General features: G+C 38.2%; 2 long non-coding RNA genes across 2 annotated transcripts; both read left to right on the top strand.

Annotated features, from left to right (window-relative positions):
• Positions 1-5,686: 5,686 nt before the first annotated feature.
• On the top strand, positions 5,687-8,839 carry LOC130641604 (uncharacterized). Its single transcript, XR_008982480.1, has 3 exons — positions 5,687-6,311; positions 6,644-8,430; positions 8,582-8,839. It is a non-coding gene; the product is annotated as an uncharacterized LOC130641604 (long non-coding RNA).
• Positions 8,840-9,944: 1,105 nt separating this feature from the next.
• On the top strand, positions 9,945-11,003 carry LOC130641603 (uncharacterized). Its single transcript, XR_008982479.1, has 3 exons — positions 9,945-10,210; positions 10,294-10,458; positions 10,532-11,003. It is a non-coding gene; the product is annotated as an uncharacterized LOC130641603 (long non-coding RNA).
• The last annotated feature ends 16,563 nt before the right edge of the window (positions 11,004-27,566 follow it).

The following is a 27,566-nucleotide window of genomic DNA, read 5'->3' as shown; positions in this document are numbered from 1 at the left end:
GTGTTTCGCTATACCCTCCAAATCCACCAGCTTTGTAGGGCGCACGTGATCACGCTTCAGATTGGGGTCCTCATAGTACTCGCTAGCTAGTTTGAGGGATTATTGCGTGATATGCTTTTCAAGTTGTTTTCGTTCCCCTCAGTAGTGAACGGCAAGGCATCGCCAAAAGCATAATTTATCGGTTCTTTCATCTTCCTTGTCAAAGCCGTAGATGCACCTCTTCTTTCCCAACCAGTCTGGAAGAGGTCCATATCCAAGTAAAGGCTCTCTCGTAGAGATGATCTTAATTTGCACGTGGTTGAAGACTATTTTCCCTTCGTACGATCTTGGAGTCTCGATGATTCTTACTGGTGGCAAGTACGCCTTCCCCCAAAACTCGACATTCTCCAAATCCAGGCGCTGCATTTCACACTGCTCTATAAAGGCTTCGATTTCGGCAATGGTTGATAACGACTTGGCGCTCTTACTTTTGTGATAGGGAGCTACACGACCTCCGCCTTGTGAATATCACAGTTGAAACTGTACACCACATTAACGCGCATGTCCATATGAGGCGTGGTTTTTCGAATGATCGCATCTGTCAGTGGTTGGTTTAGATTCTTGTTAAACCGCCTTGTCTCGGCACGATTTCCGTCTTCCAAAAATTGTGTGTCATTCTCGTCAAATATGTGCTGGATGTCTTCGACGCCTTCGGGTTGGTTTTTCTCTTGTGTGAACAGGTGCTTGATGTCTTCTACTCCACGGTAATCCTCTTGTGCTTCTTGTTCTACCTCATCGTGATGTGTTGTTGTTGTTCTTGCTGAAATTTGCTCCTTCGCTTTGTTGTAATAAAAAGTAACAGTATCCCGCACACTCTTCAATCGATCGGTAAGTGCGCCCTGAGTTGCTGCTACTGGCGCTGATACAGTGTCGTATATTTTGCTTATTGCGTTTTTGAATCAACTCATCCTGTTTATTATAAGTACAGCTGAACTTCAAAAAGGTCTTGGTTTGAGTAGGGGATTCCTCCCCCACTACTCAAAATACCGTGCGGTTTTGCCAGACCGAAGGCTATCGCTCGTGGAAGGTTTTGCGCATGCGTTGATTTTTGATGATGTCAGCAGATTTGTTGGATTGAGTAGTTTTTGATGATGTCAGCAGATTTTAGTGTGAGGGTTGCAGGATTGGGGGTATCGAGGAGCGTTTTTTAGCAAGGGTTTGACCGTTGAAAGTGTCGAAGGAGCGTTATTGTACTCATAATGACTCCCTTCTACTACTTGGTACAATGATACTACATCAAAACTTCCCGGAACGCCAAAGCTCCCTAGAACATCGGGGCCTTCAACAGAAAAACAGCATGGGGGTAGAGGCAAAAGTTACTCGAATCAAAGATCGATGGCCTTTACGATCATCTTATGGAAAAGTTGGGGTTACAGCCTAATGCGAGGTATTATGATATGTTCAGGGAAGACAAGGGTGTAATCAACTTATTGTAAAGGAAATAGTGAAAGGTAAGAAAACATTCAAGGAAATAGTGGTTACAAATCAAGATGGTAGCCTAAAAATCGTTGGTCAGATACAAACGCTTCTGGGTAGTAATCGCCTGCAAGTCCTAGGGTTTGTAGACTATGTTACACCCAACAAATGGTGGTAAACTTGGGGCCCAGAACCTCCTGAAAAGGTATAATAAATTAGAGGAGGAGGGCGAACATATTGAGATGGAATCGTTGGAGGAGACGGATGAATTTGTAGATGCCACGAAGAGCCTTATACAAGACACTTTGTTTGTTGGGCCTGGTGAAGGTGGCATCACCCGACGTGAAAGAAAGGGAATGACCTCGAGCCAAGGCAGGTGTTGCGCTACCCGGGATCATTGTTACGGTAGTCTCATTCTTCCTGAGGGTAGCGTCAACCATCCTTAAATATGCGGCAAAACATCTGTACACAGCCATCGCAGGAGCTGCCGGGCTTGTCGTGCTATACGTGAAATAGACCTATTTTTTTCTCAACCATACATATGCCAAGATTATACCTACCCCTGGTGATGGTGATTAATGTGGCCTTGGTTTTCTCGTGTTGGTTTGGTGGGGGTAGTTCAGGTATATGGGGCGTGAAATGTACCTGTATATCAGGGGTATGTATGATATTACTTTCTTTTTTTTTCTTCACTTTCTTTTTTACTCACTTTTACTTTATACATACTTTCAATATAATTTACTTTTAACTTGCTTTTCTATTTTAATTTACTCCACTTTGGATAAAAAATTTGAAAACCTGGTTTCTATATTGTCATAAAGACATGTAGTGTTAGACATCTTGTTGCTTTATTGTCATTAGCATAACTTTACTCAGATGCTATTTCTAGAGCGGCGTGGTTTAGATTAAGGGTCTGTACAAAAGAATGGTCTACATAACGTATCGGTTAATGTATTGTACATATAACAACACACATACAAACATTTCAGCACCGTAGTTTTTCTATAATGTAATTGTAAGCTTCGCTAAATTCCTTCGCTTCAAGATCAAGAGGATCTTTTAAATACGCTTGTAGCTAGTGATGTTCTTTCTTCAATGGTCAGTAAATATCTTTCACGACATCAAGACCTGATTGCATCCTGACTTCTTCAATTTGAGCAACTCTGAGTGAGTGTCCTAATAAATAAAAACAATATCTTTCTTTTATATCGAGCAGGTAGATCCTTAACCGAGTCAATTACACACGTACCACATTGAGTAAGACCATATTCTTCAGGAAACTCGTATATATGCTCCGAGACTCCAGAAAAGGCAGGAATGTGTCTTGCTGCTGTCTTATTCTGTGCGTGTTTCATACTGTTGTCTGAAGGAAAACCAATGTATGAGCGGAACCATAATATATGCAAGAGCAGCCCTGAAAATAACAAAAGAATGTATCAGACAACATTTTTGTTCCCAGGATTACCTGCATCATTTGTGGCGCCGGGAATGTCTTACCTGTGTTTTTCACACGTGGAGTCGTAATGTTTGTTTTCTTTTAATTCATTTAGGCCAGGATTAGAGAAATTTATTCACTGGAGTTCTAGTTATCGCGCAGTGCCGAGAAAAATGTCGGCAATATTTTTTGATTTTTTTTATGTTCTCGTTACATATTTCACGAGCCTTAATTATGTTCACGACATGACAAGCATTGTTATGGCGGCCAATAAAATCACTGCAAGGTAATTTATTTAATTTATATTCATGAATTATTATAAACAAGAAGCCCTGGGGGCTCTAAGAATTTCCGTTCGCTACCAAAACATTTGATGACAACCTGCTTATTCGTTGTGTTATCGTGCCAAACATTCGAAGAGGTTTGGTGCATGAAGCTCTGAAGATAAAGCACACAAGTGACATTATATCTTACAACAAACGCAAACAAAACGTGCTAACAAAAAATACAGCCATTCATGGTTGAAAGTCTTGCGATTGAAACGTTTATGGTCTTAAACGGCATTTAGTTGACAAGAAATCAAAATTTTGATGTGACCATTATGTTCACCATTATGTTCAGCATACTTTTTTTGTTAACTTTGCCAATTTTTGTTGAAAATGAAGCAGCTTTAATTTTTGGACCAATTTTGGCCTAAAATGGCATTTAAAGGTGGCAAAAAATTAAAATTTTAATGTCACCATCATGTTCAGCATACTTTATTTGTTAACTGTGCCAGATTTTGTCGAAAATTAAGTAGTATTAATTTTTGGACCAATTTTGGCCTAAAATGACATTTAAGGTGGCAAAAAATTAAAATTCTAATGTCACCATCATGTTCAGCATACTTTATTTGTTAACTGTGTCAAATTTTGTCGAAAATGAAGTGGTTTTAATTTTTGGACCAATTTTGGCCTAAAATGACATTTAAGGTGGCAAAAAATTAAAATTTTAATGTCACCATCATGTTCAGCATACTTTATTTGTTAACTGTGCCAGATTTTGTCGAAAATTAAGTAGTATTAATTTTTGGACCAATTTTGGCCTAAAATGACATTTAAGGTGGCAAAAAATTAAAATTCTAATGTCACCATCATGTTCAGCATACTTTATTTGTTAACTGTGTCAAATTTTGTCGAAAATGAAGTGGTTTTAATTTTTGGACCAATTTTGGCCTAAAATGACATTTAAGGTGGCAAAAAATTAAAATTCTAATGTCACCATCATGTTCAGCATACTTTATTTGTTAACTGTGCCAAATTTTGTCGAAAACAAATACCAATTTGGCCTGAAACGTCATTTAGATGACTTCCCAGTACTTAGGGAGCTTGGGTACGAAGTTTAAATCTGTGACGTTGCAATTGACTATTTGGGACAGGGTTAGTTAGATCCTCCTCTCAGAGAAACGTGAAATCCCAGGGTCGATTTTTTCTCAAAAAATGCTCCGAAAGAAAAAACGACGGTTTTAAAGAATTTCCTACGCCTTCGGGCGCGGAAATTCAATTATTTGATTTTATGAAGTCACGTGCGATTTAGAACATTATAACAAATTATGTACATGTCACGCCTGAAAGAATTTGAATGGAAATACAATCTACGAATTTTCAAAAGAATAAATTATTATTAAATAACAACAAGATGTTCTGTCAAGAACACCAAACCTGGATAAAACTTGATTAGTTTAAACTCGCATTATCAAATCCATATGTTATCCAAAAAAATTAATCTTAAAACTTCAAACTGTTTTTCACAAAAGTAGAGAATTGAAACTGAAATTTTTATGAAAACAGTTTAGCATCATGCTATTTATTCACTTTCACTATTCGAGTAAAAAATTCTTCTTCTTTTTCTTGAAACCGAAGTAACAGAGGATGTATTACCGCTTTTGGTTACTGCAGGTATGCCACCAAAGTTAACTGTACAGTTGTTAAAACTGAATGTGTTGTGAGTGACATCGGTTGTTTTATTTTCATGTGCAATACAATCCTAGCTAGATTTTTGGCAAATGTCATTGTGCATAAGTTCAGGATTTGATTTAAAATCACTTCTTTGCAATTCTTCTAATTGATTTTTACCTCAGCGTAAAATCTCTCTAAAACATTGTTCAACTCGTCCGGTGGGTACAAACTAATATCTGCGTTGAAATTTCTGAATTTTGCTCATGATTGATAGACACATGATTGATACATACCAATAATTAGTTGCTTAATTTGTATTTTCACTTTTAGATCTATTGTGTAGTGACTTTATTTCTTTTTCATCTGTTGTAGTGAATTGGTATATATTAGTTCCCGTGAAAAAAACACAATAGTCCAGGAGCTCATAACAGAACTTTAGGTCCCATTTTCTACAAAAGCTTTGACCCTCTAAATAGGTTGGTAGTATCATGGACTACAAAAATCACATGGTCAGCTGACCCAATTTGGGGGCGTTTGGGTCTCAGGCTCCTAAAATTATCCTAATTCGAGACTCCTATTTGGTCCCATAATTCTCAAAGCTTAAAACTTAGTAACATGTGTCATTATATTAGAGAATCTGAAAAATGATAAAGTTTACCAAAGAATTGGGTCTTAAGACTGGGTCAGACCCCCCTCAAAGACCATTTTAGGACCTTAATTTGTCCCCATAAGCTACAAACTCCAAATTTTGCACAAACATTCTCTAACATAGTGTAATGTCAGTGGTCATAAAGCTGACCAAAAATTTGGGTCTCTTGGCCTAGTCGGACCGCGTCTCGCCCCATATCTCTATTTTTAATGCGGAGGAGAAGCAATAGAAAAAACATTTGTCTTATTTCCAATGTGTTGAGGGCCTTAACCTATTTTTAGAATTTTTTTAAATAGAATAGAACGTTTTCGTCCAAATACAACAGGAAACCGACATAACAAACCAGACAGTGAAAGAAAAAAGTTAAGAGAAGCAGTTATTTTGAAGCAAGTAAAGTAAAAACGTGAACAAATTACCGGGATATTCGCATATTAGACTATCAAATATAGAAAATTAGAAACTGTAGATAAAATGTGATAGATAGAAGATATGACAGGTAAAGATATATGTAATTATATCAAGTTTTTAGTAACTACATGTTGTAGTCAGTTTCGGATGATAAGTCAAAAAAGTTTTAATAGTCTGTTGTTGAACTAAATTTTAAACATATATTATGTCAATTTTTACTTCATTGATTGAATTTCTCATTTCGTAGAATTTTCGAACAAAGAAATATTCAATAAGATCAATGAAAGCGATGGTAAGAGGAAAACATAATTAATTAGAATATACTAATTTAAGATAACCAATAACAAGTTATTATTGTGATATTTTGCCGATGTTGTAGCTACTGTAAATGACGATTTAAATGCAAATGGAGATACTGACAGTGATGGTAAGTTGAATATGCTTTAATGTAAATGAGACCTTTTTTGATTTACAAACCTGTTAGATTATGTTGAAGCCTTGTAAATATTAATTTCTTTGTACATTTTTACGTTCTAATTATATTAACTGTTTTTTTTACGCTATTTACAGAAGAATTACAATATATCTTCATATTAACGTTTTGTTGTTTTGTATATTATATTTAAGTGACATGGCGTATTGTATTTATAAGTATATTTAATGTTTTTAAAATCACTGGTTAATGGGAACACCCAAATTTCCGTAAAACCTTCTTTTCACCACAATTAAAACCGTTTTTGTCAATTTTGTAACTTTTAGAACGATGCTGTGTGCTGCATGCTGGTGATGGATACAAAGTTGGCAAAATAAATCTCTTCAATATGGAAACCCTGGAAAAAGAAAGGATACCTTGCATGATACCGTTGGGATAGCGTACCAAGTTGTGTCACAAAATAATAAAAAATCATTGTACCAAGATGACGATTCTACCCTTGGCAATTCTCAGCCAGCTGGAAAGAAAAAACGTAGATCATTTCTGGTTGTAGGATTAGACATAGAGCCGTACAGAAAAAAACACTAAGATTTTAACAAGAATAATGCTTACACTAGATGACCAGAGAAGGGCGTCAGAACCCCTTTCATATATCAAAGCACGCATGTACTATACCTTGTGGATGATGGATTTTTATTTTTCACCCGACACTACACCAATGTGGGTTGGCTAGAATTCTATAATTTTTCAAAATACCAACAATCTGCAAAAAGTTTGGTACCTGCCACAAATTAATCAGTCTCCAACTTCTATAGCTGTAGTAGCAGAAACATTGAGGCGTACACAGGTGATTGCGAATGAATGTGGTAAAAAAACCATTTCAGTAACATATGATCTTGCGATTGCCAAAGTGGCTATGCAACTTCAAGCGGAAGAATCTTCAAAGTTTGACGATATATTTGTCGCTCTAGGTGCATTCCATGTAGAGATGGCCATGTTTAGCGCATTTGGCAAGTACATCGCTGAATCTGGTGTTCCACATATCCTAAATGAAGCTGGTGTGATTGAAAAAGGTTCTCTCAAGTCATTTTTACTATGAAAGTGTTATAAGAGAAGTAAAAGATGTCACCAAATACTTGCACTTGCAATGGAGATTCTTCATTTTCAATATTTTCTTCAAGAAAGAGAGGAAATTCAATTAAAAAAAGATATCCAAGAAGAAATCAAGTTTATAAAATCCCAAGAACCCTTGAACTTGCATGAAGGACATAAAGTATTCAAAGAAGTCAACAATGTCTTGCGTGAATACAGTCAATTCAGGCAAGATACAGAGAAAGGAAATCAGGGTGCAACAGCACAATACTGGATGGGTACGTCAAGATGATACGACTTTACCATGATTTTAGTAGAAGCTTGAGGAATGGAAACTTTGATCTGTATGTGTGCTGCTTGACTAAAATCATAAACTATTTCTTTAGCATGAACCATCCAAATTACGCTCGTTGGATTGTCCGTTATCATGATAATCTTCTCAAACTAAAGGACTCCCATCCCGAGGTTTACAGTGAATTTCCAAGGGGATTATTTTCGCTGCGAAGAACCCAAAAGTCACTCTCAAGATTAGATTAGAAAATGAAGCAATTTCCTGTGTTAAAAAGTTTGATGGAAGTTCTCTACCACCTTGTTTACGAGTGTTGCGTCAAAAGATTTATCGAACAAAGTAGGTTGCACAGTTATGGATGTCATCAATAACGTCCGAGCCTCCAAATCACCTTCCTGAAGACATGGGTTGGCTGCTGAAAGATGGCAGCTATATCATTAAGTGGTACGAAGCCGAAATGTCTCCAAAAGCAGTAGATGTCACCAGCAATGAAAATTATTATGGATTCTCCAGAGAAGAATTTTGGATATTAAGTTTTACAATCTAGTCACTGAGTTTTTTAATTATTACTCGGAAGCAATTCTTTATTTCCGCTACTGCCGCCGCTATTTAAAATATTAAAAGTATTTCCATTCTCCTTAAGATTTTGAAGGGTTTGATGAACTGTCAAGTAATGACGATTCAGACAGTGATGGCGAAACTAGTGACGAAGACGAGTAATGATAATTTAAGGTTAGATTTTTTTTGTGTGATATGACAAAAAATTTACCGAATAGGATTCAATGTCATATATTCTAGAACTGAGTAACCTTTTTAATATTTTTTAATGTTGTATTGTAGTTTAAACTAGATCTTATGACTGAATGACATTACTCATCTTTAGATGCTGATGCAGAACAATATCAATCATGCTGCTATAACCTATTGTACATAGTTATATTTTATTAAATGCTATCATAGCATTTCTTTTTTAATTTGATATCGCTAACTATTTTCTGACCTGATCAAGAGACCGTAATTTTTGGTTTGCTTTTTGCCTAATCACAATAGTCTTCCAAAATCTTTAGTTTGTACCTTATGAGGTCTAATTTGAGTCCCTGTTCAGATCTTTGTCTGACCTGCTGATAGGACTGCATTTTTTGGAAAGCTCGACCATTTATGTATTACATAGTTAGTATAGAACACAAATATTGAGTTTGGGCTTTGTAGTCATTGGTTTTTTTTACCTTCTAAGAGTTGTTTAAAATAGGGATTTGGGTCAAGACGCGGTCTGACTAGGTCAAAGACCCAAATTTTTGGTCAGCTTTATGACCACTGACATTACACTATGTTAGAGAATGTTTGTGCAAAATTTGGAGTTTGTAGCTTATGGGGACAAATTAAGGTCCTAAAATGGTCTTTGAGGGGGGGTCTGACCCAGTCTTAAGACCCAATTCTTTGGTAAACTTTATCATTTTTCAGATTCTCTCATATAATGACACATGTTACTAAGTTTTAAGCTTTGAGAATTATGGGACCAAATAGGAGTCTTGAATTAGGGTAATTTTAGGAGCCTGAGACCCAAACGCCCCCAAATTGGGTCAGCTGACCATGTGATTTTTGTAGTCCATGATACTACCAACCTATTTAGAGGGTCAAAGCTTTTGTAGAAAATATGGGACCTAAAGTTCTGTTATGAGCTCCTGGACTATTGTGTTTTTTTCACGGGAACTAATATATACCAATTCACTACAACAGATGAAAAAGAAATAAAGTTACTACACAATAGATCTAAAAGTGAAAATACAAATTAAGCAACTAATTATTGGTATGTATCAATCATGTGTCTATCAATCATGAGCAAAATTCAGAAATTTCAACGCAGATATTAGTTTGTACCCACCGGACGAGTTGAACAATGTTTTAGAGAGATTTTACGCTGAGGTAAAAATCAATTAGAAGAATTGCAAAGAAGTGATTTTAAATCAAATCCTGAACTTATGCACAATGACATTTGCCAAACATCTAGCTAGGATTGTATTGCACATGAAAATAAAACAACCGATGTCACTCACAACACATTCAGTTTTAACAACTGTACAGTTAACTTTGGTGGCATACCTGCAGTAACCAAAAGCGGTAATACATCCTCTGTTACTTCGGTTTCAAGAAAAAGAAGAAGAATTTTTACTCGAATAGTGAAAGTGAATAAATAGCATGATGCTAAACTGTTTTCATAAAAATTTCAGTTTCAATTCTCTACTTTTGTGAAAAACAGTTTGAAGTTTTAAGATTAATTTTTTTGGATAACATATGGATTTGATAATGCGAGTTTAAACTAATCAAGTTTTATCCAGGTTTGGTGTTCTTGACAGAACATCTTGTTGAGAACATAAAAAAACTCAAAAAATATTGCCGACATTTTTCTCGGCACTGCGCGATAACTAGAACTCCAGTGAATAAATTTCTCTAATCCTGGCCTAAATGAATTAAAAGAAAACAAACATTACGACTCCACGTGTGAAAAACACAGGTAAGACATTGCCGGCGCCACAAATGATGCAGGTAATCCTGGGAACAAAAATGTTGTCTGATACATTCTTTTGTTATTTTTAGGGCTGCTCTTGCATATATTATAGTTCCGCTCATACATTGGTTTTCCTTCAGACAACAGTATGAAACACGCACAGAATAAGACAGCAGCAAGACACATTCCTGCCTTTTCTGGAGTCTCGGAGCAAATATACGAGTTTCCTGAAGAATACGGTCTTACTCAATGTGGTACGTCTATAATTGACTCGGTTAAGGATCTACCTGCTCGATATAAAAGAAAGATATTGTTTTTATTTATTAGGAAACTCACTCAGAGTTGCTCAAATTGAAGAAGTCAGGATGCAATCAGGTCTTGATGTCGTGAAAGATATTTACTGACCATTGAAGAAAGAACATCACTAGCTACAAGCGTATTTAAAAGATCCTCTTGATCTTGAAGCGAAGGAATTTAGCGAAGCTTACAAATACATTATAGAAAAACTACGGTGCTGAAATGTTTGTATGTGTGTTGTTATATGTACAATACATTAACCGACACGTTATGTAGACCATTCTTTTGTACAGACCCTTAATCCAAACCACGCCACTCTTGAAATAGCATCTGAGTAAGGTTATGCTAATGACAATAAAGCAACAAGATGTCTAACACTACATGTCTTTATGACAATATAGAAACCAGGTTTTCAAATTTTTATCCAAAGTGGAGTAAATTAAAATAGAAAAGCAAAGTAAAAGTAAATTAAATTGAAAGTATGTATAAAGTAAAAGTGAATAAAAAACAAAAAGCAGAAATTAAATAAATTATTGTCGAGCTTTACACAGAGAATACCAAGTAATGCCTTTCGTTTTATATGTTCAATATAAACTAATTCTAGATAGAAAGATACAGGTTTATATAATAACACGTGACACACATTATAAAACGCAGACCCAGGAACTATAGTACTAAACATAGAGCAAAACACCACCCGGGTGCTACATGAAAACAGAAATTGACTCGTGCAGTAATGTGTACATATAATGTCCACACAAAATCATGTAAGAATGCTTACCTGTTATTTCAGTTGTGTCCATAAACTTTCTGTCTGTTCTGTAATGGCTACTTTTTTCTAGTTTGCCATTTGTGAGGGGCTGGTTTTTCTGTTTCAGGTGATTGTACTTTTTTCACATACATAATATTTCTTGTATATTTATTTCCTCTCTCACTTATCACTGTGACCATGTTATGATTGATGTCAATAACTTTAAAAATCGTTTTGTAATATTTCGACTTCGTTTTATCAGCATTCTTCTCTCTCCTCAGGATAAAGTAATAGTCGATAACTACGTTACATTCGGTTGCTTTCTTTTTCTGATCAAACCATTTTTTCGTTTTTCGATTAATAGCTTTCTGTCGATTTCTCACTTCTGGATCTGATGGATGTTTCCGCTGATCGATGAATGGTAGATTTTTATTAATGGATCTGTTAAAGAGTAAATTGGGAGGCGTTTGACCAGTTACCATGTGTGTTGCTGTTCTGTAATATAGTAACATTCTGCTTAATTCTTTAACCCAGTTTTTGTTGTCGTAAAATGCTGTTCCGATGGTTTTCTTGATAACTCTCATGAATCTTTCTCTACACCATTTGCTTGTGGATAATAGGGTGTAATATGTTTGGCTTTAATATTGCATAATTTTAAATCTTTTTTGAAATCATTTCCACTAAAAGAGGGTCCATCCATCCATACGAAATTTCTCTGGACATCAAATTAACGAAAAAGTTTTCTCTAATTTGTTGATGAAATTTGAAGTAATAGTGTTTTCATAACTTCAACGATAGGATATCTTGAATATCTCCAGATGGTAGTAGACCAAATAAATCGATAGCTAGTTCCTCCCATGGATGGTTGGTACCGGTGAAGGTAACAGTGACAGATTAACAGGCTCCACATTTTGATAATGCTTCTGTTATATGATTGTCCATGCCTTTCCTATAAATTTTGCTGCGAAGTAAATTCTTGACTTTTTGAACACTTAAGTGTCCTTGGTGAGCAATGTTGATAGCTGTTTGTCGAAGTGATTTTTGTAACACAATTCTACTTTCATGAAGAATAATTCCATCGACTTCACAAAATTCTTGTTGCATAACTTTGTACTCTTTAAGGTTGGTTGGTTCCTGAATTTATTTTGACTAATTGACATCGGTGTGCTGTGTTTCCTAATAAAGTTGATATATTGGTTTGTGCATGTGACTATGGTTTGTACGATTTTCGTCCAATGGTTGGTCATTCCGTTGTCGTGACAGAAAATCGGTAATGGTTTGCTCTCCACGAACATAGTTGATATCAAAATCGTATGCCTGTAACTTTAGCTGGCAGCTTGCTATTCGTAAGCTTAACTTTCCTTGCGGTTCAAATACAAACTGAGTGGTTTGTGATCAACTGTTAGTTTAAATTTCAAACCATATAAATAACGATGATATTATTTATTCAATACACCAAACTACAGAAAGTGCTTCTTTTTCTGTTATACCATATCGCTTTTGGTTTCTGTTAATGATTTTGATATGGATGATATCGGTCTTTGATGTCCGTTGTTGTCGTTTTGCAAAATACCAAAATCTGATGCATCGGTAACTAATTCCGTGTTAAGATTAAATGAGATTACTTTATCTCTTACTAGACAGTCCTTCAACTCGTCAAATGCTTTTTGTTGCTCAATTCCCCATATGAATTTCGTATCTTCCTTTAATAATAATAATCTTAGCGGTGCTGTTTTGCTTGAAAAATGATCAATAAATCTTGACAAATGAGTAAGTAATCCAAGAAAACTGCTTACTTCGGTAACAGAAGTTGGGTGCAATGCTTCTACCAAACTTTGGATTTTCTCTGGGTATGGCTTGAACTCTTTCCGAAAAATTAACAACTCCAAAAATGAGATTGACTCTTTCATAAAATCACTTTTCCGTTTGTTTAAACGCAGTCCTAGCTAGTGTAGGGATGGAATATAACCACACTTTTTAAAGAATCACGGTCAAACTCTCATAAAAAATATCGTACACAATTTTGTTTGTAACGTCACAACTTTTCGTCACGCTCCATTGCACAAAATACCGTTGATCATCAGCAAAATCCACTGATCATCAACGCATGCGCTGTAACATCTAGTTGGGCAGAATGAAATCTTCGAACTTTGTTGAAATGGTATATAATAAAGATGAGTTGGTTTCACAGTATTCCGGACCATGCCAAGACGCAGGACATGTGTAACAAGGCTGTTGAAAATAATACCCATCTACTCAAATATGTCCCGGACCGGTTCAAGATGCAAGACATGTGCAGCAGGGCCGTTGAAAAGTATCCCTATCTATTCAAGTATGTCCCCAAAAGATTCAGGACGCGAGACATGCGCGACAACATGTGTCCAATATGTAGCTTCGGACCTTATTAGAATGTATATAAAATGGTACTCTGTTACTGGTGCTCCGTAGAACTATGCGACAAAGTCAGGTGCCCCATGAGATACAACCCTCCACAGGTGAGTACGACGAAATCTGGCGTTTATCGTGTCAAAGAAAACATGGCTGCCCATATAGGCGAACAGACGACAGTGACGGGTATGTGTATGAGGACGTGGAAGAGCGAAAGTTGTATTACAGCGCGTTCTAAATGCCGTTGCGGTTGTTGAAAAGGCGCTATAAGGGAGGGCCCGAACCGGATTGCAGACGCCTCGTCATATTTGGGGGTGACCTGACGCAAGAGGAATTTGTGGGGTTGGTTTGAAATATCTTACAACTATGTTGTAAGATATAATAAAATGTGTGTCAACTGTCAATCAAAATTCGATATTTTTGAAACGGCAACACGGATTACATTTATGGCCGGCATAGGTATATCCTTACCTCTTATGGCCCTTGAATTAGTACAGGAATTAGAGAAGGAGGGGTCCAATGAACGGAGGATTAAAGACCTGGAGGATCGTCTTGATGTCCTAATAAATGAATGAAGAATTTAATGACTGTGAAGGGGTACTCGATGCATATGACAGATGTATCTGCGGCGTATGTTCGTGGTAAGCGGTAAAATGTTATGCTGGTACTGTTATAATGAGCATATCACATATAACGGAGGCGGCTGCGTATGTACAATGACATGCAATTCTCTTAAGTCGTTCGAAATATACAATAAACAAGATGCTGAAATTTGAAAATGAGCTTGTCAATCCAAAACTATTCTACAACTTTGCCGCTACCTTCACAGACATCGACGACATCAATGTAAACTACCTAACGGTATCGGATCCCATCCCCGCTAATGGAGGTAAGGATAATCGGTACATAGTAGGGTACCATATACCAGACCTCGTAGTAGCTCTAAGGGTGAAAACACCGAAAATATGGTCCACACATGGGGTGACACGGTATAACGCCAATGCAGTAACAGCAATGAGTCTCGATTTTGAGGAATACCCTGATTGGTTTGCAAAGTATCGACAAATATGGCAAAAAATCAAAGAGCTTATTTCCGAGCAATTGACGACAGAGCCTGTTAAAAAAGACCGCTATATGAACGCCAAACTTAAATATTACAAGGATTCAATTACCACTAAATTTTATGGTAAGCCTGTACCCTATGATGAAACCTGTCAAGCTAGTGCAATCCTGGACATTTCATCGGTGTATGTGCAATGTAAAAACTACTACCCCCAGACACACATCACAGAATGCCGGTATAAAGACTTTAGGAAGGAATGGTTGCTAAGCGATGAATAGAACCATATATTTTATAGGTCATACAAGACCTATAAAATATACAAAAAAAATTAAGGCCTATATTCACGTGGAGACTCTACATAGTGCTTGCATATTGCACAGATTAAAGCTTTTTTAAAATTTCGTCTTTCCCCTTCTCCCTGCCCTTAGCAACCAACTGGGCACGCTCCTGTTCGTTGATAGCATTCACGATTCTGTTAAACCTCTAGAGATAGAGAAATGTTCGTTCTGGCGCAGACGACGTCGACCAAAGGGAAATTCCCTAAAATATTCCCGCAAAATAATATATACATACCAATAACCAACACAAAATCATATGAAATCATATAATAATAATATATACTCATATTATACAGAATACGAGTAAAGGGAAATTCCCTAATTATTTCAACCGTCCTCCGAATCTGAATATCTCAAAATAAATAATGGATCACTACCAAGAGATCTGTAATAGGAATGTGAATTTCAACCCATGGATGCCCCAGTATGTACCAGACTATTTAAAGACTCGTGATATGTGCAATTCAGCGGTTGAAAAGGATCCAATAGTATTCGTGTATGTTCCGTACTATTTTAAGAACTTGGATATGTGTATAGGGGTAGTCCAGCGCAATCCGGGTCTGTTCGAGTATGTTCCGGATCGTTTCAGAGCCATGGTTACAAGAAATAAAGCATGATTGAGCAATGAATGCAAGATTACTCTGGATGACTACGACAGATGTGAGAAATGTGGACGGAGGTTCCTTGTAAACGACAAACTATTTTGCTGGTCCTGTTTCTACATACATATAACGTACAACGGTGGAATATGTCCTTGTAAAAATCTTAGTTGGGCCCTAGTTATTATAATAAAATGTTCAAAGTTTGCAATAACTCCGTAGAGACAAGAGATTTTTACAGAGAACCAACAGTACTAAGCATAGGGAGGTTCAAATTGAGAACATTATACTAAGCGATCCCATCCAAGCCAACAAAGGCAAGGATGAGCGCTTTGTCATTGGTTATAAAAATGACAGTAGGGTATCATCGTTATTGATCCGAACACCAAAGAGTTTATATAGCAATGGTGCCTCGCGCTATATTGATGGCTCGTCGCTTACCATGTCATTTGACATGCATCAACATCCAGAATGATCGATAAAGATGCCGGTAAAGTGCTTGGTGTAATTTAATGTTTTATACAAAACATTAAAATTATAAATATTTAGGTGGTGCCTCTAGGTATTTCTTACATATTGTGCAGACTGCAAGTTTTTTAACAACTTAGCCCTCGCCTCGTCTTGACCTTGCGCGACTAATTTAGTGCACTTTGGTGGAAAGCATGGCTAGAATTTTTGATTTTTTACCATCCAGCAAGCAATCATCCTCATCTAACTGAGGGCAAACAAGCCTCAGTCGCTGGTATACATCAGTCTTGTAGAATGAATCGTAATCACCCTTCATATAGTATTTTTTACTGGGATCGTAGGGTAGACCCAAGAGCTCTTGCAGTTGTCGATGAATCACCACCTTGTACCCGTCATTAACACGTAGCCTGCAGAGTTCATTTTCAGGACAAACAGCTTAATCTTGTCCTCTGCCTGACTGTTCACAATGGCCGCCAAATCCTCTATCCTATACAGGCCGTTTATGATTGAAATCCTAATCTCCATCTGGTCAGGCCCCACTTTCCGGATGGTGAAATCACAGTCTTGGTAGAGGTTCAACCATGTTGGTCGAATGCTAATTTGCTTCAGGGCTATCCTTATGCCTTCACTCAGATAATCATCAAAAATTATAGGTTTCTCTATATTCGTAACGTATATCTGCTTCATGTTTGTTATAACAAACATGAATATATGTAGCTATAATCCCAAGGCAAGGTACAAGACGAACAGAGGTCAGTGGCCTCTCGGCGTAACTAACTTGGAGCATCAGGACCTTTACGTGTCTACGACTCAGCACATTGGCCTTCCCACAGTTCACCAAATATCCTATCAAAGTTCCCACTAACCTGTTGAATGATCCCGTGAGTGTAAATTGGGAAGGCCAAGCCTTAGATTACTGAAATATTCAGGTGAATTTCGCTTGTCATTGCGCAACAACGGCGTTGGGGATCTCTGCTAGGCATATGAGTGGCTCCGTACCCCTTGTCAATTCAATTTTTAAATTTCACGTCTATTGCCACATGAGACGTATTCTCGCGAGGATGAAGGTACCCATGCCATACGAAGGACGCTTTTCCAATACGAGAATCCCTATTCCACATCTGGATACGCCCAGGTATGTCGCGAATACGGTGCAGATCCCAACGCTTTATACAAGTTCAAAGCCCTGGTGTCATCGTTGACGACCGGTAGATGGTCGCCGCAGTTCGATGGTGACTTGGCCAAGTTTATCATGCCTGCATTCCAGGGTCTGACATCAGAAGGTCTGACCAAGCTAAGTGAAAGCATACGCGTCTATGTTGTCTTATTGCTAGAGTCTCAAGCGAGTGCAAAGGCCTCAATCCTTGGCTCTAACGCCGATAACAATACAGCAAGGCAAATATTATTGCAGAAATTCGAGGCCATGGTTCAACGTGAGGAAAATGTAGGTAAAAACATAACAGAGTAAAAAAGGGTTTTACAGTACGCACGAACTCCGGTAAATTTTGCCGTAATGCCCAGCGTATACATGCTTCCTTCCAACATGGAACCCCGTATTGGAAAGAATGTGGGATGTAACAATAATGTTCTAATCGCACCCTCTAACATAGGTGTGGGGGTGGAGCTAAATCTGAATACCAAAGCTGTCAAGGCATCCTTCACTACACCTCTGAGGCAACATATCAAGCCTATACCCCTCCCTCCACCATCCTCCGAGGAAGCTGCTGTTCATGAGGAAACTAAGGCTACCATTATCACTGTGGGGATATTGCTATTTATCACCTTTATATGAATGAAACATTAAGATTGTCATCTGGTAAGTTAGGTGGTTTACCAGAATAATCTACGATCTCTTCCCACTCCTTCTGTTACCTACATACGCTACGACGACACCCACGGCTGCAGCCAAGGCTTTATACAGATGTCTCGCTATATATTCCACGATTTGGGCGGCTACCTTAAAAAAGAACGACAACACGCTTCCAATGATACCTGGTAATGCGGCCCCAGCCTTTTCCAGTCTTTCCAGCTGCTTTCTCACAAACCCCTTGCTACCACCACCTCCTCCAGCACTTCCTCCTGCTGCCCCACCACCCGTGAGTGCTAATACGAGGGTTGATATCAGTGCGCCCACGGCTGAGACGATGCTCGCGATAGTGAGCCCCTGCTCTTTGAACAAAATGGTCAATTTCTCCCTTAGCGATGTGTCATCTGCAGCTATTTTCATGAGGTTGTCTTTGATATTTTTCAACTGATTGTGAATTTTGGATGATAGTAAACCATGTTCTTCCATTGCCGCCTTTCGATCATCCTTTAACTTTTCACGATCTTCCTTGACCTTATCGAGCTCCTCATCCCAGATAATTTGCTGCTCCTCTGATACGTCGGACGCAGTCTTCTTCGCCTCATGCCTCTTGATCTTTTCATCTGCCTTGGAAAGCTCGCCATCATAGTAGATCATCTTACTTTTCACGTTATTCAACTCGTCCTGGAGCGTTCCAACATAGAAATGAAGCTTTTTTATTTCACGTTCCGTGATATCAACGCTAAAGCAAGTATCCTCCATAAGACTCTTTGTTTCATCAAGTACATTCTCGATTAGCGGGAGCATATCGATGTCTACGGGGTTGTCATCGATAGTATCAGTATTATTCAAGAGTCCCTGCGCCATCTTTTTACTACCCTTGTGTGGTGTGGTATAGTCGGTAAAGGCCAGAGCTCGCAATCGTCCCACGCCTAGATCCCTCACTATCGCGGAAGCTTTCCTAATTTCACCATTTTGTTTCGTGAGTTATACGCCATCGCAAAAAAGCTGGTTCCCATCCATTTCAAAGTCATCATAATGTCTCGCGAGTGGTTGACCGAGCTCCTCATTAAGGGCTTCATAGAGGCTATCAACCTTCGATTCAAGTAATTCCCGCCTTGCCGTGTCAGTGAGGCTGCCTCGTGAAGGTGTTGCGGGCTCAGTGCTTGTTGCTTGAATATCCTCGGGTCGAAGGATCCCGCTGCTGAACTCTTCAGGTTCGTATGGAATGTCTTCCTCTGGTATAAAGCCTTCGTTATCGTATCCTGTATTATCAGCCATTTATTTCAAATAAAACCGCTATAAATAAAGATGTCTAACATATTCGGAACTAAGCTTGATCCCAATAGGGAGGTGAAAACGATGATGGCAATGAAAAGTAAGACGCAAAAAGTCAAGATATCGCACGTACCATCCACGATTAATCAGAATGAAGATCTTTATGTCGATGTCCCCAACCTAAATAAAAATGATATAATTTTTCCCGGCTCAATCAAGTTGCTTTTTGACTTGGAATTGACTGGCACAAACACCAAACGCATTATAGTATCTAATATCGGCAAAGCCCTGGTGCAAAACCTTCGAATAAGCCTGAATGGCAATGAATTACAGAACATCGCCGACTATAATATCTTCGCAACATACCAGGACCTTTGGCTACCCAAGTTTGAGTGCGACAACAACCTGATTTTAGAGGGTATAAATCCTAATGATGGCACCATTGCCGCTCTAATGGTGAAGGCTAGCGGCCACGTGGGGAACGATGAAGAAAAAGCGATTGCCGCGGCGTATGGTAATACGTTCTGTATACCCCTGGGTAAAATGTTTGAGTTGACTAACGATTTACCTTTTTATCAGGCAGCTTTGCACGATAGGCTCCAGTTCGTCCTGCATTTTGCTCGCTATGACCAAGTCATCAAGGATGCTGGTACGGCAGCATCAGGGTCAACAGCGGCAAAGGCTGCTGATGCTGCGTACAAGATCATCAACATTTCGCTCGAATTTGATAAAGTGACAAACGAGGGCCTTAGCACTGCTATGATGTCCAGATACCCTAGATTGACCCTGCCCTACAAAAGTATCCTCCACAGCAATGTTATAATGATGAAGAAGAACGACACAAGTTGTCAGACGGCATTACTCTCCATATGGCTAAGAAAGCTGACGGAACTGGGGATATACGCTGCTACGTGTATCTCTTAATGGATGCACAGCTGAATATTCTGGATGGGCGTTTTTACTCGGTGGAATATTAAGATATTCAGTACCAGGCGTTATTATATGGTTCATAAACTATAGAATAAACACGGCAACAATCGGCGTCCTTGTAGCGGGTGCTGCTATAAATGCATTAGCGTTCAGCGGATTAAATTTTCTGTTTTCAAAACTGTCAAGACATAGCGACGAGAAAGCAAACGGCATGACCTTGCGGTTGAAAAATTACAAGCTGCTCAAAGCCAATGGGTACGTGATAGACAAGCAAAGATCGATTGGTACAATCAGCAACGGAAGCTTAAGCGTCAAGCCGGAGAAAGTTTGAAAGAGTTGGACGAAGGCATGCGACAATACTATATCGCGACGATCGAGAACGCACCTAAGTTATCCGAAACAGCAACAGGACGGTGAGCTGACGTTCATCGTAGGGTCCTTGGCCCTCTTGGGGTTTGTAGCGTACAAATGGCTGTAGTCGTTGATATGTATAGTAAACATGTCAAAAGCACATATCATTACCAGGGAGGAAGCTGAAAAGCTGAGTCAAATATGCTACCAGCCCGAACATCTCTGGATCGGGAGAAAGGCCATCAAATTGCTCGCAAAGAGCTCTGGTCTTTCCAAAAAGAGAGTTATTCACTGGCTGAGTGGCCAGCTCTTGTTGCTCAGACATATAAAAGGCCCCAAGCGCATTAATTATCCTCATTTTACCATTACAACACTGAATCATATGCATCAATTCGACCTACTCTATATGCCTCATGACAAGCTGTATAATAATAAATACAAGTATATTCTCACAGGTATTGACGTGGCCTCAAGGTATAAGGTAGCGCGGCCGTTACGTAGCAAGAAATCCAGTGAGGTCGCGGAGATGCTCAAGGATATTTATAAAGCCGGACCTCTACGATATGCGAGTATCTTCCAATGTGATAATGGTAGTGAGGTTAAATCGGACGTAACGAAGCTGTTAGAGAGCCAAGGTGTTGAGATTAAACGCGCTACTACCAAGTATTGGCATACCTTCACCGCCTTTGTTAAAAGTTACAACAAGGTACTCGCGGAAAGACTCTTCAAGATGCGCAGGAATTGGTCACTGATGAAACGAAGTACAACATGGGTCAAACCCTATATAATATCGTGAAAAGCACGAACAACACCAAGACCGCGATGATTGGTATAATGGCTTCAAAAGCCATTAAGCTCGAGGAGGTGCCGCTTGCGAAAAGCGAGGAATATCCAGAAGAAAACCATTACCTGACGACGGGCTTTTCTTGTTCTGCTGCAACCCGGCGAAGAGAATGGGGAAACTCGGAGACGTGCCACGGATCACTGGTGGTCTAAGCGTACGTACAGGCTGGATCGTATTGTAACTGGTACACGTCTCCTGTACTATTTAAAAGACGGGCCCTCGCGTAGTTTCGCCTCTGAAGAACTCATGCTGATCTCGGAGGATGTTCAGGTGCCTCCGGAGTATGTGAAAGAATGGTAAAATTCTCGATTTTTGTATGTTCATAGCATACAAAACATATACATATTATGCCATATCAATATCGCACAACCCTTCGAATAACTCGCGTGTGGCGTCATCGGGTAAGCTGAAATGATTTCACCATGAATTTTCTATCCCGAGATTATCATCCCTGAACCTGTTCCATGTATGTACGGCGTTTGGATCGTCACATATCGGATTTATTTCTATCATATTAGGATACATCTCCCTTAGTGTACGAAGCTGATCGTTTAATGATCTGCGCTGACAACGAATGATATAGTAAGGATGTTGCCCCTTTTTCCCACATTCATTAGGATTGTTCTTGTCAATAATACATATCACATTATCATATGGATAACCTGTGGGTACATACTGATCACGAAGCTCCGCATTTTCTAAAGTTCGAAGATAAAGCTGTTGTTCTCTCTCGTTCAGGTCATCAGTGAGCATTGCCAGGGCTTTACTATGTTCTTCGATGGCTTCTTGTAATTTTTCGATACCCTTTACTGCAAGCCATTTCATGATATCAAGCGCCTTTGGTTTTCTCGAACGTGCACAAATATCTCAAGGGCAGCATTAAATGTAATGAAAGCATCATGAGGATTTTTAGTTTTTCCAAGGGGTTGGTTTGAAACCAACACTATTTCATCACGGGAGATGGTGGGAATATCCCGATATGACTCTGCAATCTTCTCAATCCCAAGAAACTTCCCGAGATCAGAACGTTTAAAAAGAGGCTGATTTTGCGGATTGAATAGTCTCGATGGCTCCAGCGGGCAATGTGTTAAATAATGTAATTGAGGACATATTTATTTAATTTACATTAGCCTAACCAGGGTCCGTATAATTAAGACGGTTATGAAAAAATACTTAGTATTCTTTTCCCTTTCTAATGCATCCTTTAGATCCTCCCGAAGGGCTTCCTATTGAGATTCTAGATAAGGTATTCTGTCCATTTCTTTGTGACAGGCTTTCAGCTGATTTTCTAATATTCTGATAGATGAAATTTATTCTAATATACTCCATGTCCTTGGGTGCTCAAGCTTAATATACAAACAGGCATATTTGGATTTTTTCCACTGATTCTTGATGGTGTCCCAATCGTCTATCAGGTTGGTTTCTTCATCAATTAATTTTAGGTCCGATCTCTCGCAGGGATACCATGTAAATAGCATTTTTTTCTGTCCGCAGATATTCTTCGGTAAAGCGGTATAACTCTGAGTTAACAACCACAACGAGAGTTTTCTATGCCTTCCATGCATATGACCGCCTCCAATTCGTAATACATTTTGCGGGGCATGCCGATGTCATCAAGGACAAGATGTTTGGACAACGATATGTATCAATTTTATATTGCCTCTGACAACAAAGCCCCTCAGCTGAAGGACTCCTATGTACCCAGTAAGCAACAGCAATATGGTGAGTTAACGTTCGTACTTGGCTCTTTATACCTACTAGGGTTCATTGTCTATAAATATCTGTAAGAACGCGTTTTTTAAACATGTATAATAAAGACATGTCAAAAACCCACGTTGTTACTGAAGAGGAGGCTGAAAAGCTAAGCCAAATTTGCTATACCCCGTAACATCTGTGGGTCGGACGCAGAGCCGTCAAATTACTTGCAAAGGAGAGTGGCCTCTCCAAAAAGCTAGTAACTCATTGGTTAAGTAGGCAAATCTTATGGCTACCGCATATCAAGGGTCCAAAACGTATCGATTATCCACACTTTACCATTAGTACACCCAACAAGAAGAATCAGTTCGATCTGTTATATTTGCCCCATGATCGGCTCTATGGCAATACGTACAAGTATATTGTGACGCGGATTGATGTGGCTTCACGTTATAAGGTAGCGAGACCCCTAAGAACAAAGAGAGCCGGCGAGGCCGCCGACGTGATCAAGGACATCTACAAACTAGGACCCTTACACTACCCCAAAACCTTCCAATGTGACAATGGTTCCGAGTTTAAATCGGATGTAACGAAACTGCTAGAAGGCAAGGGTTTTGAAATTAAGAGGGCTACTACCAAGTACCACCACACATTCACGGCCTTCGTGGAATCTTACAACAAGGTAATCGCCGAAAGACTATTCACTTGCAAAAAGTCAGCAATATCCCGAAAATAACCCCGTACCCGAGGATGGGCTGTACTTGTACAACCCGGAGAGGAGCATAGTGACTCTAAACGACGCGCAACCGACGCTTTCTACAGCAAACATACTTACAGGTTGGATCGTATTGTGATGGGTAGTCGTCTTTTATGCTACCTAAAGACGGTCTTGATCGCAGCTTTATTTCGGAAAAGTTGATGCTTATTCCGGAGGATGTTCAGGTACCACCGGAGCTTGTAAGGGATTGGTAAAGAGTATTTTCAGAAGTACGTCCAAGGGTTCATCCTTTAACTCTTTACTCGGATCTTGTATATACAGCAAAGGAAACTCGGTATAGAATGGGTATCCATAAACGATACCTTTGATGACATCAGGCTCAATATCCAAATCAATATTAACCAATTGTCTATTCGGTAGAGTAAAATTGAGTATTTTGCTTATTGTTTCTATATCGGCCCAATCCGACAAATTCAACGCCCTATCCTTGATAAGCTCGTAACAGAGTGCCCCATACTTATTCTCCTTAACCGAAACAATATAGAGCCCTAGGCGTTCAATATCATCCTCGAGATCATCATCGATCTCGCTTCTTGCAAATGCCCCCCCATGCTTTTTCGCCTGATGCTACCCTGTGTAAAAGATCATCATCCGTGGGGTATTCAAAACCTTCGTAGTATGCCCCACCTTGATACCTAAAATTTTCTAGGCAGGTAGGACAATAACCAGTTACTGATCCTGCCTTTATGCAGCAATGCTGCACAGGTACCCGAATATCATAATCTCTTACTTGCTCTTTTTGTACGTAGGCTTCCATCTTTTTTTGATATTTCACTACCTTTTAACATACAGCCGAAAAGGTCAAAAAGTTTTTTTCACTTCCTGCAATAGTAGTGAAAAAATTAGCGTCCGCCTAATCCTCTAATGCCGAAACACCCAAATCGTACAGGTTATCCCGAGTAAGATCGATAAGCCTGAAATGGTTTCGAAAACGTTCCACATGTCCCTATATTCTAAAATTAGTTATTGTGCGTGAACAACAGAACAGCATCTTTTTTCTTTATGATTAGACCTGAATAGTTGTTAGCCCATCCTTTATACTATACATTACATTTTGTGTTTCTGCAGCATGACAATTTTCTTGTCGCAAACAAACAGACAATGGCTATTATTATAGAGGCAGTGATTTCCTTTTTTGTTTTATAAATTCTATTAGCAAGTCCCTAATTTTCACAAAATTTCACAAATTCACAAAAGGTGATGCAATATGCATGCATTGAAGGATGTGGTAAAAAATTTTAACAGTTAACACATAATGTATAGTAACACTGTTCTGTATGCCTTCAACCTGTTCTAAGCAAAAAGCTTTTCAGAATACAAAAGGTAATGGCTCATTTTCTAAGACGTCATAAAAACACCAGGTTTTTAAAATATATATGTGATCCTGTAGTTTATTTCAATCAGCTTTAACAGAGCAAAATATTGTTTTAGCATATATTTTTGGATTACCTATTTTGCTTAAAGGGGACTAACTTGGATTTCAACTACGAATAAAAAAAATGAAATTTTGATTGCATTACAAACAGGACCCCAAAGCTCAGGAAACATCTTTTAAGCTTTAAAATATGTCCTACTTAGGGTTGCCAGTACTTTCGAAAGTGAAAAATTCCTTATCAGAAAAAAATTGAGAATTTATCACAAAAAGAGATTGAGAATGCAACAATATCTAAAACACACAAGTATTAAACAAAAATTATGATTTGCTTTTAGAGCTTTACATATACTAACTAGAATAAAGATAAAAAAGAAACTGCAAAGTCACACGTACATGTTTAGTGAATGCATGTTTGCCTTGTTTAAAAATGGTGCTTAACTTTAAATTCAAAAATTAATTCTGAAAACAAGGAACAAGGAATGTATCATACAAACTTATATATTAATGGTTGCATCTTAACTTTTTTGCTTATGTTAGCAGGGGGGACTCTAAACAGTACCAATTAAATAAGTCGTTTCAGCAGGAATTTCTGGCACTGATTTGTTGGAGGCTAGTTAGATAACAGGTTAAAAAAAAATTAACTATAAAGATTAAATCCATGTCATAATTTTCCTGAGGCAACAAAAGGGTAAACAAAATACCACTTACACATATAGAGATATGTACATGTTAAATTTTGATGATTATGGTGGCTATCAACAAAAAAATGGGTAGATTTTGCATATTTATAGGAATTAAAGAAAGCAATTTCAAGCAAAGCTTTGTATTACACTTTGCAGCTCCTTTCACATAACAGAAGGATTTTCTTGTCTTTTATTTGAGAAAAATGTATTTAATAGCATTTGGACTTGAAATATCACGTAACAATGCAAAAGATATTAATTTTCATTTTACAAGTTCATAAGATTACCTGTGTTTTTATAATTCTGTACCTGAACAAAAATAATAAGTTAAATTATTCGGTAGTTTGCTCACTCTTATCAATGTATCTGTATTTTATTCTAATAAGCTTCGTAAAGGAAAAAAAGGAGTAGGACAATTTTGTACTCAATCACAGGACTAAGTTTAATGTCACCATAGCAACCATGTTTCACACTACTACTTCTTTTCTTTTCTTTCTTTATATTGTGACAAAATGAATAATTTAACAATTAGGAAGACAATTGGTTATGATATTATTAGCTTTTTATTTCTTTTTGTAACTAAGGTTTTAAGAAAATATTTTTTGTGTGTAAAAGATGTTATAATGTATAAATAAAAGTAAGTTTTAAATTTAATATTATGATTAGTATAAAGCATTAGCAAAAAGTTGTTGTTGGCTTTCTGATAAGGCTTATAAGATAATACATGCAGTTTGAGCATTTTTCATTTGTTTAAATTTGTACGATTTAGTGAAAAATATTGAATTTATATCATAAAAACTGTTGATAATACCTGTTTTTAATTCCAGCTGAATTTTATAATATGTTGAAGTATGCGAGGTCTAAGGTGGATTTTAGCGTTGCCCACGGTGTCTATATGATACCAAGCGATATGAACATTCACACTGGAAGCATCCTAAATTTCACAAACAAAATTCTCATCAGCAAGGAGTACTTCTTTATCGGCGTTAATTCGAAGATTAACACTAGCGCAATGGCGGGTGTAGAAAAAAGCAGGACAACATGACGATACCAAGGCTGTGTTGGTGACAACAGGAATAGGTCTTATCATCGCCTACATGTGGCTCAAGTAGTAGTTGCCTGTCAGATGGAGCCGATCATGTATGGATGCAAAATATTACGGTCTACACACAAATGCCATCGTCTTTACGATCTTTTGCACTTCCTACCCATGTATGCAACAACAATGGCGTAAGATTTCGCAACAGCGCCAACAGTTGCCACGTATAGATGCTCAGTTTCTGCTTTATAGCACTATAAAATCGTAACTCATCGTTTTTTTTCTTGTGATCTTTATGCCGTCATAGAGGAGTTGATTCCCTAGTAGTTTAAAATCGTCCTAATTCCCACATGTCGTAGCCCAAGCTCTTTGCCAAGATGTTCATAGAGATCTTCGATCTTCAACCTTTTGAGCTCTTCTCTCGAGTTAATTTGCTACTCTCCTGCAACAGCTTACGCATCAGTCGTTCTTCTTGAGTTTGCGTGGAGCTGGTACCAGACTGGGCAGAAAGGTCCCCAGGTCTGCTGAAGGACCCATCATCTGGGATATTTTTCTCAGACGTGAAATCGTTTCCAGGTTCATAAGTAGGATTTATAGGCATTTATTCCAACCAAAGTTACCTAGTAATAAAGCAGCTATGAGTAACATATTCGGAAATAAGCTCGATCCGTACGCGGAGAT

Source organism: Hydractinia symbiolongicarpus, chromosome 4 (genome assembly GCF_029227915.1).
Source record: "Hydractinia symbiolongicarpus strain clone_291-10 chromosome 4, HSymV2.1, whole genome shotgun sequence".
Taxonomy (NCBI): Eukaryota; Metazoa; Cnidaria; class Hydrozoa; order Anthoathecata; family Hydractiniidae; genus Hydractinia; species Hydractinia symbiolongicarpus.
This window is presented reverse-complemented; position numbering and strand designations above follow the sequence as displayed.